At 39.7% G+C, this 14,316-nt stretch overlaps 1 long non-coding RNA gene across 1 annotated transcript in view; it reads left to right on the forward strand.

Moving 5' to 3' along the window:
* Positions 1 to 12,464, forward strand: part of LOC110342608 — a 50,533-nt gene extending 38,069 nt beyond the window's left edge. The window contains exons 5-6 of the long non-coding RNA XR_005877232.1: positions 8,963 to 9,165; positions 11,196 to 12,464. This is a non-coding gene — a long non-coding RNA (uncharacterized LOC110342608). The remainder of the gene's footprint in view (positions 1 to 8,962; positions 9,166 to 11,195) is intronic.
* The last annotated feature ends 1,852 nt before the right edge of the window (positions 12,465 to 14,316 follow it).

Here is a 14,316-nt window from a genome sequence, read left to right on the forward strand (position 1 = left end):
TACATAGTGACCAGTTTCCCTTCCCTCCTGTCCTTCTGCCTCCCCACCCCCGGCCCCATCCACCTGCCTCCCCATCCACCTCTCCTCAGTCTCTATTCAGAAAGGGCAGGCCTCCGCTGGGCTTGAACAAAGCAAGGCACACCAAGTTAAAGGTGAGACCAAGCTCAGCCCCCTGCATCAAGGTTGGTGGAGGTAATCCAGTATGGGGAACAGGTTCCCAAAAGCCAGCTAAGAGTCAGGACAGGTCCTGATCTCACAGCTAGGAGCCTCACAGACAGGCCAAACTGCACAACTGTCACACGTGCAGAGGGCCTAGGTTGGTCCTATGCAGGCTCCCTAACCCTTGGCTCAGACCCCATGGTAAACCGCAAAATAATCCAATTAAATATGTGCAAAGAATATTAATATATATTTTTAGAAGAAATTAAAACCCATACCATATCAAGATAGTACCTGAAAGAATTGTTATTAAAATGATTAGAAGATAAGAAATATTGGTGACACTAGAAAAAAGAGAACTGTTATACACTTGTTAGTGGTACTTACGAGATAGAGCATCCTTCTTGGAGAACAATTTGAGAATGCTTGGAACACTAATGCCTATCACATAATCCAGCTACTCTACTCTGGCTACATATCCAAAGGAAATGACATTAACACATTAGAGAAGTACCTGCATGCTTATGTCTATTTCTGTTCTAGTGACATTATTTAAGATATGGAATCTAAACATGGAAGGATAGAATGAGATGAATGAAAAAAATACAATGAAATATTAAGTGACCATTAAAAGTATTCAGTAGTGTATTCCTATAACTCGGGGGACATGTGCATGGAGATTGACATTCTTTGGCCAGTGTAGACTGCACAAGTAAAGTCTTGTCCCAAATTTAAAAAAAGAGGAGAAAGAAAAGTGAGGGGGGATAACAGCATGTCATCAGCAAAATGTTTACAGCAAAATGGATAGAACTAGCAGACATTATGGTAAATGAAACACAAAAGCACAGAGAAACAACTACAAAATATTGTTTCTCATATGTGGATACTGAAAAATTCATTCAAAATGTTTAGTAGTCATTAATACAAGCTGGGAAGGGCGGGTAGGGGAGGAGGGATACTGGGAAGTTGGATAATGGGCTCCCAAGACACTGGATCATTATACATGTATAGAATTATCATACTACATCCTATAAATATTTGCAAATAAATATTTAAAAAGAGAAAATACTCTCTTTGTATATTGAAGTGTCAAGACTCTGGAATTTGCTAAACATTTAGTAACCAATATTATTTAGTTCTTACATAACATATAGAACTGATCAAACTACAACTATTAAATTAATAATAATTAATTTAAGTTTATATAACTGATAAATGAATAAATTATTAATGATAAATTCATTATTCTGATTCCTTTTTTCTGCTACATGGTCACTTGTCTTGTGGGGATAGATTCAGATATTAAGTCTTCTAAAAGTAAAAATGCTGGTCAAAATTTGGTGTCTGAATGTCTGGGTTTGTCAAAGTTTATGATCTAAGTTCTTGTCCCCTTTCTTCTTTTAGTAGATCAGATTGCCCTATCTATAACCAGGTAACTAGGGATTAATCCTTATTCACTTTCTCCATGGCAGTTTCAACCAGCCATAAGATGATCCTTACTAAGACATTGAGAGGTGAGGCAACTATACAATATAAAATGGCTTCCTTTTCCTCTTTCCTTCTCTGCACTGTCCATCAGGTTCTGGTTACTGCTTTCTCATGAAGTGTCCTGCAGCTACACATGCCTGGTGCTAACCTTGTGATGGGGATATAGCAGTAAGCTAAAAATGATAAGTATGTGTTACCATAATTTACATTTTGAAGTTAAAACAAAACCGCCAATTAATGTCATTGTTCAGGCTTTATACAGTATTGTACATACCTAGATTTTTACTCTTTGAATAGAGTTGTTATCTCGGTAGGGTTTCCATTGCTGCAACAAAACACCATGACTAACTCAGCTCAGGGAGGAGAGGATTTATTTTGGTATATGGCTTCATAACACGGTCCACCATTGAAGGGAGTCATGGAAGGAACTCAAGCAGAACAGGAATCTGGAACCAGGAGCTGATGCACAGGCCCTGGAGGAGTGCTGCTTATTGACCTGGTTCCTCAGGGATTATTCAGCCACTGGCCCAGGAGTGGCACTGCCCACAGTGAACTTTGCCCTCCCACATCCATCATTAATCAAGAAAAGCACCACAGACTTTCTCGTGGGCCAATCTAGTGTGTGTGATCTTCTCAACTAATATTCCTTTGTCCAAAATGACTCTACCTTGTGACAGGTTGACATACAACTAGTAAACACAAGTGTGTTTAAAAGCTTTGAGCGTAAGAGTGTTTGTGGTAGAAAGTTTTGAGCATAAGAGTGATTATCTGACAGATTTTAATGGATCATCTTGACTTTGGTGTAAGAAATTCAATCAGTTATCAATTTAGGATGGAGCAATGTTCCCATAAAACTTGCAAATTGAAAATACTGTAAAACTGGATGCACATCTAATGCAATTGATTGAGCACCTTGGCTGAGTGACTCAGGACTCTGTAGCATTGTTATCCTGCTCAAGTTTTGCTCTGAGATGCAGCTCAATGCGGTAATTATATATATATATATATATATATATACATACACACACACACACATATATATATATATATATATATATATATATATATATATATATATATATTCACTTTCTGGTGGTATCCTGCCACCAGAAGAGATCCACTTTCAGAATTTGAAGCAGGGTTTCTACTAAATGTGTACCATCGCAGCCCCACTGTAAAGTAGACAATTATAAATGTAAAATTCATAACTCAGAAGCTGTTTGTAGACTCTGGGCTGGAAGACTGGAGTAGGTAAAATCTTCTGGCTAGAGCTTCAAACACACTTGCAATCTTGCTTAGAATTAGACTATATTCCAGGCTGTCAATCAACACCATTTTCTCTACCCACTCCTGCCCCTTCCCTGGTCTGGGCTCTACCATCACAGTACTTTGAATCAGTCTGAACTATCCCATCATTGCCTTATGAACACTGAATACACTTGGAGGTAGGAACAGAGGCAAGAAGAGTCTCTTTCTTTATGTGTAGGATCTGTCCCAGGAGCCCCAGGTTTAGCTGATTTACAATGAAGATTGAAATGTAGAGACTAAATTATCATAGGGGTTGGATATGAGTAATACCTGGATAAACACTTGAGAAATGAAAATTGTTCTACCTACCTTTGTTTTCTAATTCCCATTTTCTTTAGTTAAAATAAAGTTGGTATATGGCTGCATAACACGGTCCAACAACTACGGAGAAACCCTCCAAACGATACTGACAGCCAATGTGGAAAAGACACAGTTTTGATTCAGAAAAGCACACAAGATTTTCTTGCAGCTTAACCCTGTGTCTGGCACACAGTGTACATTGAATATGGAATTTTGCCACCAAATAGGGAAGATACAGCCGTTACTTCCTCTCTCTCTTTTGTGTGTGTGTGTGTGTGTGTGTGTGTGTATACCATTTGCAAATAGTATATATAGTCCTTGAGGAAAAACAGATAAACACTCGGTTTAAACTGTGAAGGACTTAAAACACAAATAATGAACTAGTCTGTGACAAGTTAGTTTCATCTCCACATAGCTTTCCAGCTCTTGTTTTGCTCTATAGATAATCACCATGCAATTACCTTATCTACCATCTAACCCTCAAGTGTCTGTTGATTATCATAGGAGGGCTTAGCTATCACTTCACAAAAATCAAAGAACAAATTATTTTGTTTCTCTGCACTGATACCACCCAAGAGCAGTCAGTCTGTGTGCCTTTCCTTAGTAGAATTGCCTCTATAATTTACACATAAAGCTATCACATACTTACCATCTCAGACAGTATGCCCAGGGATAATGTGAAAATTATGCTCTTTTGTGTAACTGGGAAGTTCTCCAAGATGAGTGCCATTTCTTGGAACAGCAGAATTCTTTTCTCACATGAGCTACATGACAGAAGAGTGTTACACAGCTCACCCATGGATCCTGGCAGCCAAGTGACAAGGCAGAGTTCTGGTTCTGCATTACGTAATTGGAAATCCCTGCCGTGCAATAACTTCTCAATGTGCGTGATTGAAATTAATGTCTCACTTCTACTCAGGGAGAGTCAGGCTGCCAATGATTTAATTTTTTTTCTTTTAGGAGAGAAAAATTTACCCTAGAGAAAAATTCTAAAGGGTGTCATGTGTGCCTGTTTGTGGCAGAGAGGGATTCCTTTGGTTTTTCTGCCTACTTCTGTGAGCTGTATGGATTTAGCCTGTCTTAGCACTGTTGGTATCTGTGCCTGTGTGCACATGTATGTGAATTTTCTCAGTTGCTGTGAAATTATGAGGCAGTGCCTTGACCATCAGGCAAAAACCCACAGTTGCTTAGTGGCCCAATTATAGGAGCCAATGTTCCCAGTGTAGTGGCTCTGATCTGGCAGATTCCAAAGGCAAGGCCTTTGGTGACTTTAAAATTATTATTGGATGTGTTGTCTATGATCCTATGAATTTTGTGCATGTATTTTCTTTTCTTTAGCTTGAGTTCTATGGTTTTGCCACTTTTTAATGTAATTTCTTATAAATGGTGTTTATCTGTACCATTTTCCTAGTAAAAATGTGTTTCACTGGATTTTTTTTAGTGTTGTTTTTATAGCAGTACCAAACAAGGACTTTCACCTAGAGAGAAATAATACCAATTATTTTAGGAATTGGCATTTTGACTGTTCCCTCATGAATTTAAATGTGTGTGGAATCCACCATTTTACCCACCATTAACCTTTACTGGGATTCTCTAGAATATTCCAAAAGGAAAGTGCGTTTATGTGAATGATGAGCTGAGCAACAAAAGGGAAAGAGGTGGAATTTATGAGACCCAAGCTGTTTCTCCAGCACCTGCAAAACCTCTGGCTCAGCTGCCCTGCTCAGGGATTTAGTCTCAGGCATAAGGAAGCCAGGCTTCCTCCTAAGCAGCTTGTCAACAACTACTCTTACCCCACTTCAAACGGTTTTCTCAAGCGGTTTATTGCATGGTCCTTCCTGTCCTAAGAACTTAACCAAGTGGCCATGGTTCCACTGCTTTAGCTCTTAGGGTTAGAATCTCTTTCACCTGGAGGCAAGCTTGGCTTGTTCTTCCATTTTCCTGCCACTTGTCCCATGTTCCCTCTCCAGGCATCAGTCTCAACTGCAATATTTCACTCCCATCAAGGCTCCATGTTCCCTCCCACCTCCCTTTTTGAATTTAGAATATGGTACCTTCAGGGAAGTTATCCCTCCCTCAAACTTTCCCTCAGCATTATAATCTGATAATGTTCCCCACACTGAGATCACTCCTTACAGCTGTATTTTAGCCTTTTTTTCTGTAATAACTTTGGTTAAGCTTTATCTTTCTTTCCCATGGATAGACAAAGATTACACCTTCCACTCTTGAGTGTAATGCAACATTTAGTATGTGATAGCGATTTTAAAATACCATTTCTTCTTAAGACGAATGAAGCAATCAAGTCACATGACAAGAATTTAGAATGAACTCACTACTATTACTCTAATTGTTATAAGGCCAGTTAGGTAGAATCAGATGTTTTGGTGATCAAAGTAGACTTGAATGCAGGGGTCACTCAGGGTTCATCTCAGAAGACAGTAAAAATCAAGGCCTATGAATGAAGGTGAATCTGGTATGGACTCTGGTTATTTGGCCTTTACAAATAAGTAAGGTCTTACTATATAGCCAAGATTGGCCTTGAATTGATGACTGCCCTGCTTCAGTCTCCCAAGTTCTGAGATTGCAGACACAACACCATAGTAGACCAGAAGCTTAGCACTGTGCTCTTCACTGGTTATCACTATAGTTTCAGCACTAGTGATTATAAAATGACTTCCTTATATTTATATACATCCTTGGGTGCTTTTTCTTACATGCTCAATTTAATTCTCTTGAGTACCTTGTAAGGCAGAAATCATGGTTTCCATGCTAAAAGTGTGAAGACAGCACTAGAGCTCTCAATCATAGAGCAGATGACTAAGTCAGGGGCAGACACTAGATCCTCTAACTGTATACTGTAAATGTCATTACAGCCCCTCTCATTTATTTATAACTGTGAGACAGTCTACTGTGGTGTGTAAGACTGTAAGAAGGGTCTGGTATGTACGTTTGTAAGAAGAGTCTAAGCTCCATTCAATATATACTCAAATGGTTTGTTGCAATATGCCCTGTTTCAGTGAACTTTACTGTGAAATTTTAGAAAAAGTCAGTGAACAGGGAGACTCTCTCCTAGTAAGGTAAGAAGCTACACCAAAAATGTCTCACCAAAATGACTGCATAAAACAAGCTGAAAAACAATGGCACCAATGGATATGCCTAAGTGGATAGGGGATAGCCCATGGGGCCTCAACTCTACACAAAGAACTCTAGACAATTGAGGTGTGTCAGAAGCAGAAGAGTGGTCTTCCCCAAGGAAAAGTACATAAAATTGTAGGGAGAGATCTTAGGCACTGCACTCCTGAGCACGCCTGCTTGGGCGTGGTCACAGGTAAGTAGTATGGACATAAGAGCTGGGGAAAAGGAGGCACACGATCTCTTGGGGCCACGCTCATGGTCAGAGATCAGAGTGTGCTGATCTTGGTTCTTGGCTTCTCATGTAAGTGACTTCTCTCTCTTAAAGAAAATATAGTACTATCCCCCTTTCCCGGTATCCTTGGCGTGGCTCGTTTTCCATCATAACCAAATGCTTGTTCAGTGCCTAATTGTCAGCCTTGAAAACATTCATAAAAGTAACATTACATAGATTGAGCAAGTTATATTTAAGGATATATTTGTAAATTCATATCCATATAAGTATGCAATAACAATAAAAAAGAGATCATGAAAACAAAGACTCTGGTTTATAACAAATGACACAAGCCCACAAGACCTGGGATGGATTCCTGCTTACCTTCAAGAGTGAAAGACTCTTAACTGGTAAAACGTACATAATGTCCCTGCCCCACCTGCCTCTCATTGCTGTTCTGTGTCCTATGATGGTGTGTGAGTTTATCAGGTGTCTCAGGGCATCTCCATCACATGTATTCTTCATTCAAGGATTGATGGATCAACACACATCACACCCCCCACATAACACACACAACACAAGCCACCAAACACATACACATACCAGAACCCACATACACCACACACATACACACCCATACATCACACACACACCACACAAATACACACACACCACACATACCTACACACACATACCACATATCTACACATGACACACTCACCAAACACACATATACACACACCATGCACACTTCCACACACCACACACCCACACACATACACACCACACACATACACATACCACATCCACCCATGAACACACCACACATACACACACACACACACACACACACACACACACACCACACACCACACAGAAAGCATGTAGATATCTATAAAAGTCTCCTTTACTCCTGCGACCCAATGTCTAATTCACATATGTCCTATCAAGTCCTGGCTGAAGAGGGATCCTTCTTATACCTTCTTATAGGTTTCCTATGTGTTCTTTAAAACAAAAAATTATTCATGTTTATGTATGTATGCCTGTGTGAATGTATGCACAGATGTGTGTGGGCCCTGCAGAAGCCAGAAAAGGGCATCTGATTTCCTGTAACTTCAGTTCCTGGTGGGTGTGAGTGACCCAACAGGTGTGCTGGGAACCAAACTTGGGTCCTGTGAAAGAACAGCAAGTTTCTTTTCCACTGAGGCATCGCTCCAGCCCTTTCTGTGTCGACTTAGAGAGATTTATGTTTTATAACTGCAACTCAGTCTGAGTATATGCAAGTTTTATTCTTCAAAAGACCCCAGAAATGGTAAAATAACTGACTATTGCTTCTTAATATAGCTAAACTTCCTTTTTAGGCAATACTAGTCCATAGAACTTTGTGGGATTACTCTTATGAAGGGCGAATCCTAAGGAAGACTTCTGGATGCTTCTAGAATCTTCCTCAGAGAACAGTGTAGAAAGCTTGATAATTGGTTTTAAAGAGCTGATCAAATCAACGAAGGGTATATAGTAACCTGTCTTGGTCTTGAAGATGGGGCCTCAGACTATTTCCTGATAGGACCCATGGTACATCCTGCTAATGCCCCTTCTGTTTTCTAATAAAATGCTGTGTGTGGACATTTTTATATCTCTCCCAACTGACCACAATACTGGTACTTTGATTTATGATTTGACTTTCAAGAAAATTGTGAAGCTCTTGTCATCAAGCCAGAAGGTTAGACTATTGAGGAAAAATCACTGCAAAGTTGGTGTGTATCACAGAAACGTAAACACCGAGGCCTCATCTACTTGTCTCTGCTCTTTGTAAGTGCTTGTGTTTTGGAAAGAAATCGCCAGAATTATGTGATTTCTCCTAATGTATCCAGCATGTTTCCAGCAGAGTTTGGTATAGCTTCCTGTTACTAATGACAAAAAATAAAAATTGAAACCTAATTTTAAAAACACAGAAGTTAGAGCTCTATCATTAAAAGTACATTATATATTGAACCATTTGATATTCTTATTCTTTACGCGTTTACAAAATCACAGACTGGTCACAGATACTGTTTCAGATGGTTTTTAGTCATGTAAATTATTTCTTCCCTGACTGTGTAATTACATGATGGACTGATTTCTAGAGTATCATATACTTAATGTGGGTTTCTAAAAAATGCTTTAATCATATAATTGCTAGTTTATCAAGTAGAAAATATAGGTCTGAGAGCACTATCATTATGTCATTATTTTCCACAAAAGACTGTGAAACACACCATTATGAGACAAATAATAGTTTTCTATAGTGTCTAAATTTGCAAGGAGATTTAAATAAATAAAAAAGAATAAAACAGAAAATTTCTAAACATAAAATGTTTAAAGTATGTTCCAGGCGATTACACCATATCTTTGTGTAAAACCAGTACAGACAGAAGAAAAGAAGATGTGTGACCAGAGCCAAAAGACTGGCAAGTGATCTTGTGAAGGAATGACGACATTAGCATGGAGTAAAAGAGTCGCTGTGCTGTGAGGAAGAGGGGAAGAAAGGCAGTGCACATGAGACTTCCTGCTTGCATCTAGCCCAGGTGCATTGTTTTTGTACTACTTATTTACCACTTACCATGTTTAAATGTGATTGGAATAATCATTTATCAGTGGGCATGTGGCATACACCTATAATCCCAGCACTGAGGGTGCCAAAGTCGGAGGGAAGACTGCAGGGAATTCAAGGTCAGTTTGGGCAATACAGTGACTTCAATCCCAGTCTGGTATACACAGCAAAATTTTACACACACACACACACACACACACACACACACACACACACACACACACACACACCACCCTAAAACTAATTATAAAAGAATCATTTATATTCATTTGGTTTCCATCCAGTAAAATGGGGGAATATACTCTGGGATGAATAAATAATCAAATTCAAATTCAGTCATACATAATTAAAAATTTACAAAACCTTTTTTTGAATCTAATGAATGGCATAAGAGAGCAAATGAACATCTGTTTTCAACAAAGTCTAGTAAAGGTGAAGGCAGACTGCTCCCTTTGCTGGCAAACTAAAAAGACTGCTTTTCAAGTTATTTCTGACACCCATCCATACCCCCACCCACACCATAAACAAGTTTTGCTCTCTCTTTCTCTCTCTCTGTCTGTCTCTCTCTCTCTCTTTCTCTCTCATACACACGCACCATAAAGATGTTACACATACATGAAGATGTCATACACAAAGACGTGACATATACACAACTTAAAGTTGCTGCATACACACAGATAAAGATATCACAAACACAAGACACACACACACACACATGCACTCACAATACAAAGATGTGGCATGATTATATTATTTGTGTCTCAAAGCTGCTTCCACTTGACTGGTGTGCTGTTTTTGTCTTACAGTGTGCTTTATACATAATATTTGCCTTGAGCCTTCAAGCAGTGAAGGGCCATACTCAGAGATATTTAAACATACCCTACAGACACCCCCAACCATCTTTTACATTAATCCTGTAACCAGAGAAAGTGACATTTACTGAAGTACTTTATAGACAGTCAAAAGGTTCTTTTCTTGGGTGTGTTTTTTGTCTGTGTACCTTAATTTCAGAAAAAAAAGATAGGGACATTTGTGGTTGTGAGAAACAAGTTGACTAACACTTAGCTTTAAAAGTACAGAAATTTGAAACTCTATGGACCACTATATTCTAAAATCAAGGTTATTGCTAAGTAACCTACTTTTTAATGAACTAGTCATATTCTATCTATATAAGATTTAGAAAGGCCAAAATAAAAGTATAAAAAGTATAAATAGATAAGGTTTGAGTAAATTCAAAAGACAAGAACAAGAGAAATCCCTAAACAGAAGCAAGACAATATACAAAAACAAACAAAACAGAGCAACTCCTCATAAAACAGGGTCATAGAAGTTCAGACGAGGAACTGTGAGACTCAGAATAACTGAGTTGGACCTAAATCTGAATGTTTCATCTGAGCTTACATGCAATATACTTAATTTTTCATTGAGGAAATATTCACTTTATGCCACATGTTAGGCTAGTTGCTAAAGCTTTGGATCTAACAAAAAGAGGTCCTGGAAGTCCCTGCATGCCTAGTCATGATGTAGCCATGAAGAATGATATGTATGCAAATAATGAAAACTCAATGGTGGTGTTATGCTCAGGTGACAGACGTCTAGGAGACAGGCAAAGCTGTCACCTCCTGTCCATACCCACTCTACAGACTGAAAGAAAAACATAGAACCAGGAAAGGTCCTAGGGAGCAGGCACTGTATTGTATGCCTATGAGGTGTTTGGTTCAGTGGAGTCTATTAGATAATCAGCTTTCACTGTCTGAGCAATGAACCCTTTCTGCACCTCTTGGATGTGGAAAGCCTGAACAATACAGGCAATGGTCAGACCACATGTCAGTGGGGGGGGGGTTGGACTTTATTCTGAAATGAACAAAATTGCATGGGGATTTTAAATAATCAATTTCCACTTTACACAGGTCTTCCTCCTATTTTTATGGTGCATTAAATGCAAAGAAATGGAACCTTAAGCACACCAGCTATGCTTTATAATATTCTAGAGTTTTCTCACAGGTCTTCAGAAAACCAGAGGGAAGGTGTAACAATTCTGATCTCCACAGAAAGAGACGCTGATGGGGGAAATAGAATGGATGGATTCCTGGAGAAGAAAAGCAATGAGAGCTCTCCCACCCTTGCAGCCATCGGGAAATGTGGTCATCACCCAGGGCTTCTAAAGAAGCAAATGTTTGATTCTTGATTCGAGGAACTCATTTGCAGATTGTTAATTAAATCCATTTGGTGACTTTACTTTACATCAGAAGGCATCTATGATGATCTTATTATTATTATTACAAAGGCTACAGTGAAGAAGTAGAGAGACTAAGTATGCAGATTGGGTGGACTAAAGATGGAAGAATCTGATGAAAGATAGCAAGCTATTGTTCTTCAGCTACAGCAAAATGCAACTGTAAAATGACTTGGTTAATAATGAAAATTACAGGGCAATTTAAAACTAGGGAACACAAAATTCTCAAGCATTTGAAGGATTCACCCCGCACTGCTTTCAGATGACAAATTATGCTCCATCTTCCCTTTTAGGCATCCTGTCGAGCTCTTGGGAATGAAAGGCAAACTGTCGTTCTTCCTGCTTCAACTTGAAGTCAAACACAGCAGAATTCTAAGATATCCAAACTGTTAATTTGAATTCCAAGATGTCCTCAGCCATAACCCAACAGGCACATGTGGCCTTGTCATCATAGGGGCTTTGATTACTTGTAATTGTTGTGATGACTCTTCCTTTTTGGGGAGTGCTGTCTTTGTTCTTAGTCTTCTTGGTGAGGCTCTCACCAAGTCCTTTCAGGAACCACAGCTGTGCAATATGACTAATTTATCTCTCACCTTACTTTACACCCTTTGCTTTGAGCATTTATGTTATATCCACACCTATTAGCAAACTGCATATCTTCCCATGCCTACCCTGGTGTTATACGCATATTTTTTTGTCACCCACTGTTAACTTGGTTTCACAATTGACTTTGCATCTGCCTAGCTCTTTAGTTTTCTTTTCTGGGACTCTTTGCCCTGTATCACTTGTTGGTTGGCCTAGGGAAACTGTTGCTCTGCCAAAAGCCATGCAAAAAAAATGACATTTCTCTTTGAAATCACTTCTAGACATACAAGACTATAGAGGAATGATACAGATATGAAAAATAGAGTTCGTTTCTGGAAAGTTATCTTCTTAGTTGAAGGAGGCAGCAGCTTGTGCGGTGGCCATTTCAAGCTGTTAATTTTGTATCCTTCTCATTTGTTGTAAGAAATAAAAACAGATTTGTCAAACACAAATGTGCTGGTGCATGACTGACAGAACTTTTTTATTATTATTTTATTTTCAAATTTAAATTAGAAACAAGGTTGCTTCACATGTCAATCCCAGGTCCCTCTCCCTTTCCCTCCCCTCCTCCCATGCTGTCCTACCACCTCCCCTCCCCCTTCCCCAATCCCCACTCCTTTCCCCAGGGAGGGTGAGGCCCTCCATAGGGATATCCATAGTTTGTCATTTCATCCAGGGCAGGGCCTAGACCCTCCCCCAAGAGTCCAGGCTGAGAGTGTATCTCTCATTGTGGGATGGGCACCAAAAGTCCATTTATATGCCAGGGATAAATACTGATCTTCTACCCAAGGCCCCACAGATTGCCTAGGCCTCCTCACTGACACCCACATTCAGGGGGTCTGGATCAGTTCCATGCTGGATTCCCATCCATCAGTCTGGGATTCCAGAGCTTCTCCCTTGTTCAGGTCAGCTGTTTCTGGGGGTTAAACAAGCCCAGTCTTGTCCCCTATGCTCATCAGTCCTCCCTCTCTGTCTCTGGGTTCCTTGAGTTCAGCTCAATGTTTAGCTGTGGATGTCTGCCTCTGCTTCCATCAGTCATTGGTTGGAGATTAGGTTTCCCAGACTCTCTGGCAGTGGGATTATATATTTTAATCCTTAAAATTCCATCCTTCCTTCCTTCCATAAAAGAGACTTGCTGCATAGCCTGAATCTCATGGTGACCCTTTTACTCAGCCCCTGCTTGACGGGATTACAGATTTAAGCTGACAACAAAATTTTCTCTTAAAAAGAAGTTCTTCCAGTCTTTCTTACTTCAATTTAACATTTCATTAGACTATGCATTGTGTGTGTGTGTATGTGTGTGTGTTGTGTTCATGGGTATGTGTATGTGTATATGAGGGTGAATATGAGACGAGAGATCAACACTAAGTGGTTTCCTTATCAGTCTCCACCTTATTTGTTTTTCCTTTTATTGAAAATAGATTCTTTTCTCATAAAATTTATCTTAATTACAGTTTCCTCTCCCTCTATTCCTCCCAGTTTCTTTCCACCTCCTTTTCCCCCCTGAATCCACTCCCTTTCTCTCTCTCATTCGAAAAGAACAGGCTACTAAGAGATAACAATCAAACATGACAACATAAATATAATAAATAGGGCAAAACAAAATCCATCACACCAAGGTTAGACAAAACAACCCATCTGAAGGAAAATAGGCCCAATGACAGGCACAAGAACTAGATACCCACTCATTTACACTCTTGAGAGTCCCATGTAGACCCGTGTCAGCCCTATGCTTGTTGCCTCAGTCTCTGAGTTCATAGGAGCCTTGCTCAATTCATTCAGAGGAACTTTTTCTCCCAGGGTCCTCCACCCTTTCTGGCTCTTACACCTCCTCTTCTGTGTGGCTCCCTGACCTCTGAGGGGAGGGATTTGCTAGATACTTTCCATTTAAAGCTTTGTGTTCTGTCTGAGAACTCTCTCTCTCTCTCTCTCTCTCTGTTTCTCTCTCTCTCTCTCTCTCTCTCTCTGTGTGTGTGTGTGTGTGTGTGTGTGTGTGTGTGTGTGTGTTGTCTGGCTGTGGGTCTAAGCATCTCTTCCCATCTACTGCAGGAATAAGCTTCTCTGATGATGACTGGGTAAAACACTCATCTATGAATACATCATACCTTTAGGTGTCATTTTATTGCTACTTTTTTTAAGAGCAGTAGCGTTTGGTCTCTGGGGTATCTAGTCTCTGGTTCTGGGTCACCCTAGCAATGTTGGGTATGTGTTCCATCTAGGGGAATGGGCTTTAAGTCAAATCAGACATTGGTTGGTTATTCCCACAAGGTTTGTGCCACCACTGTCCTAACATATCTTGTAGGA

This window comes from Mesocricetus auratus, unplaced genomic scaffold, assembly GCF_017639785.1.
Source record: "Mesocricetus auratus isolate SY011 unplaced genomic scaffold, BCM_Maur_2.0 Super-Scaffold_100004, whole genome shotgun sequence".
In the NCBI taxonomy this organism is placed as follows: domain Eukaryota; kingdom Metazoa; phylum Chordata; class Mammalia; order Rodentia; family Cricetidae; genus Mesocricetus; species Mesocricetus auratus.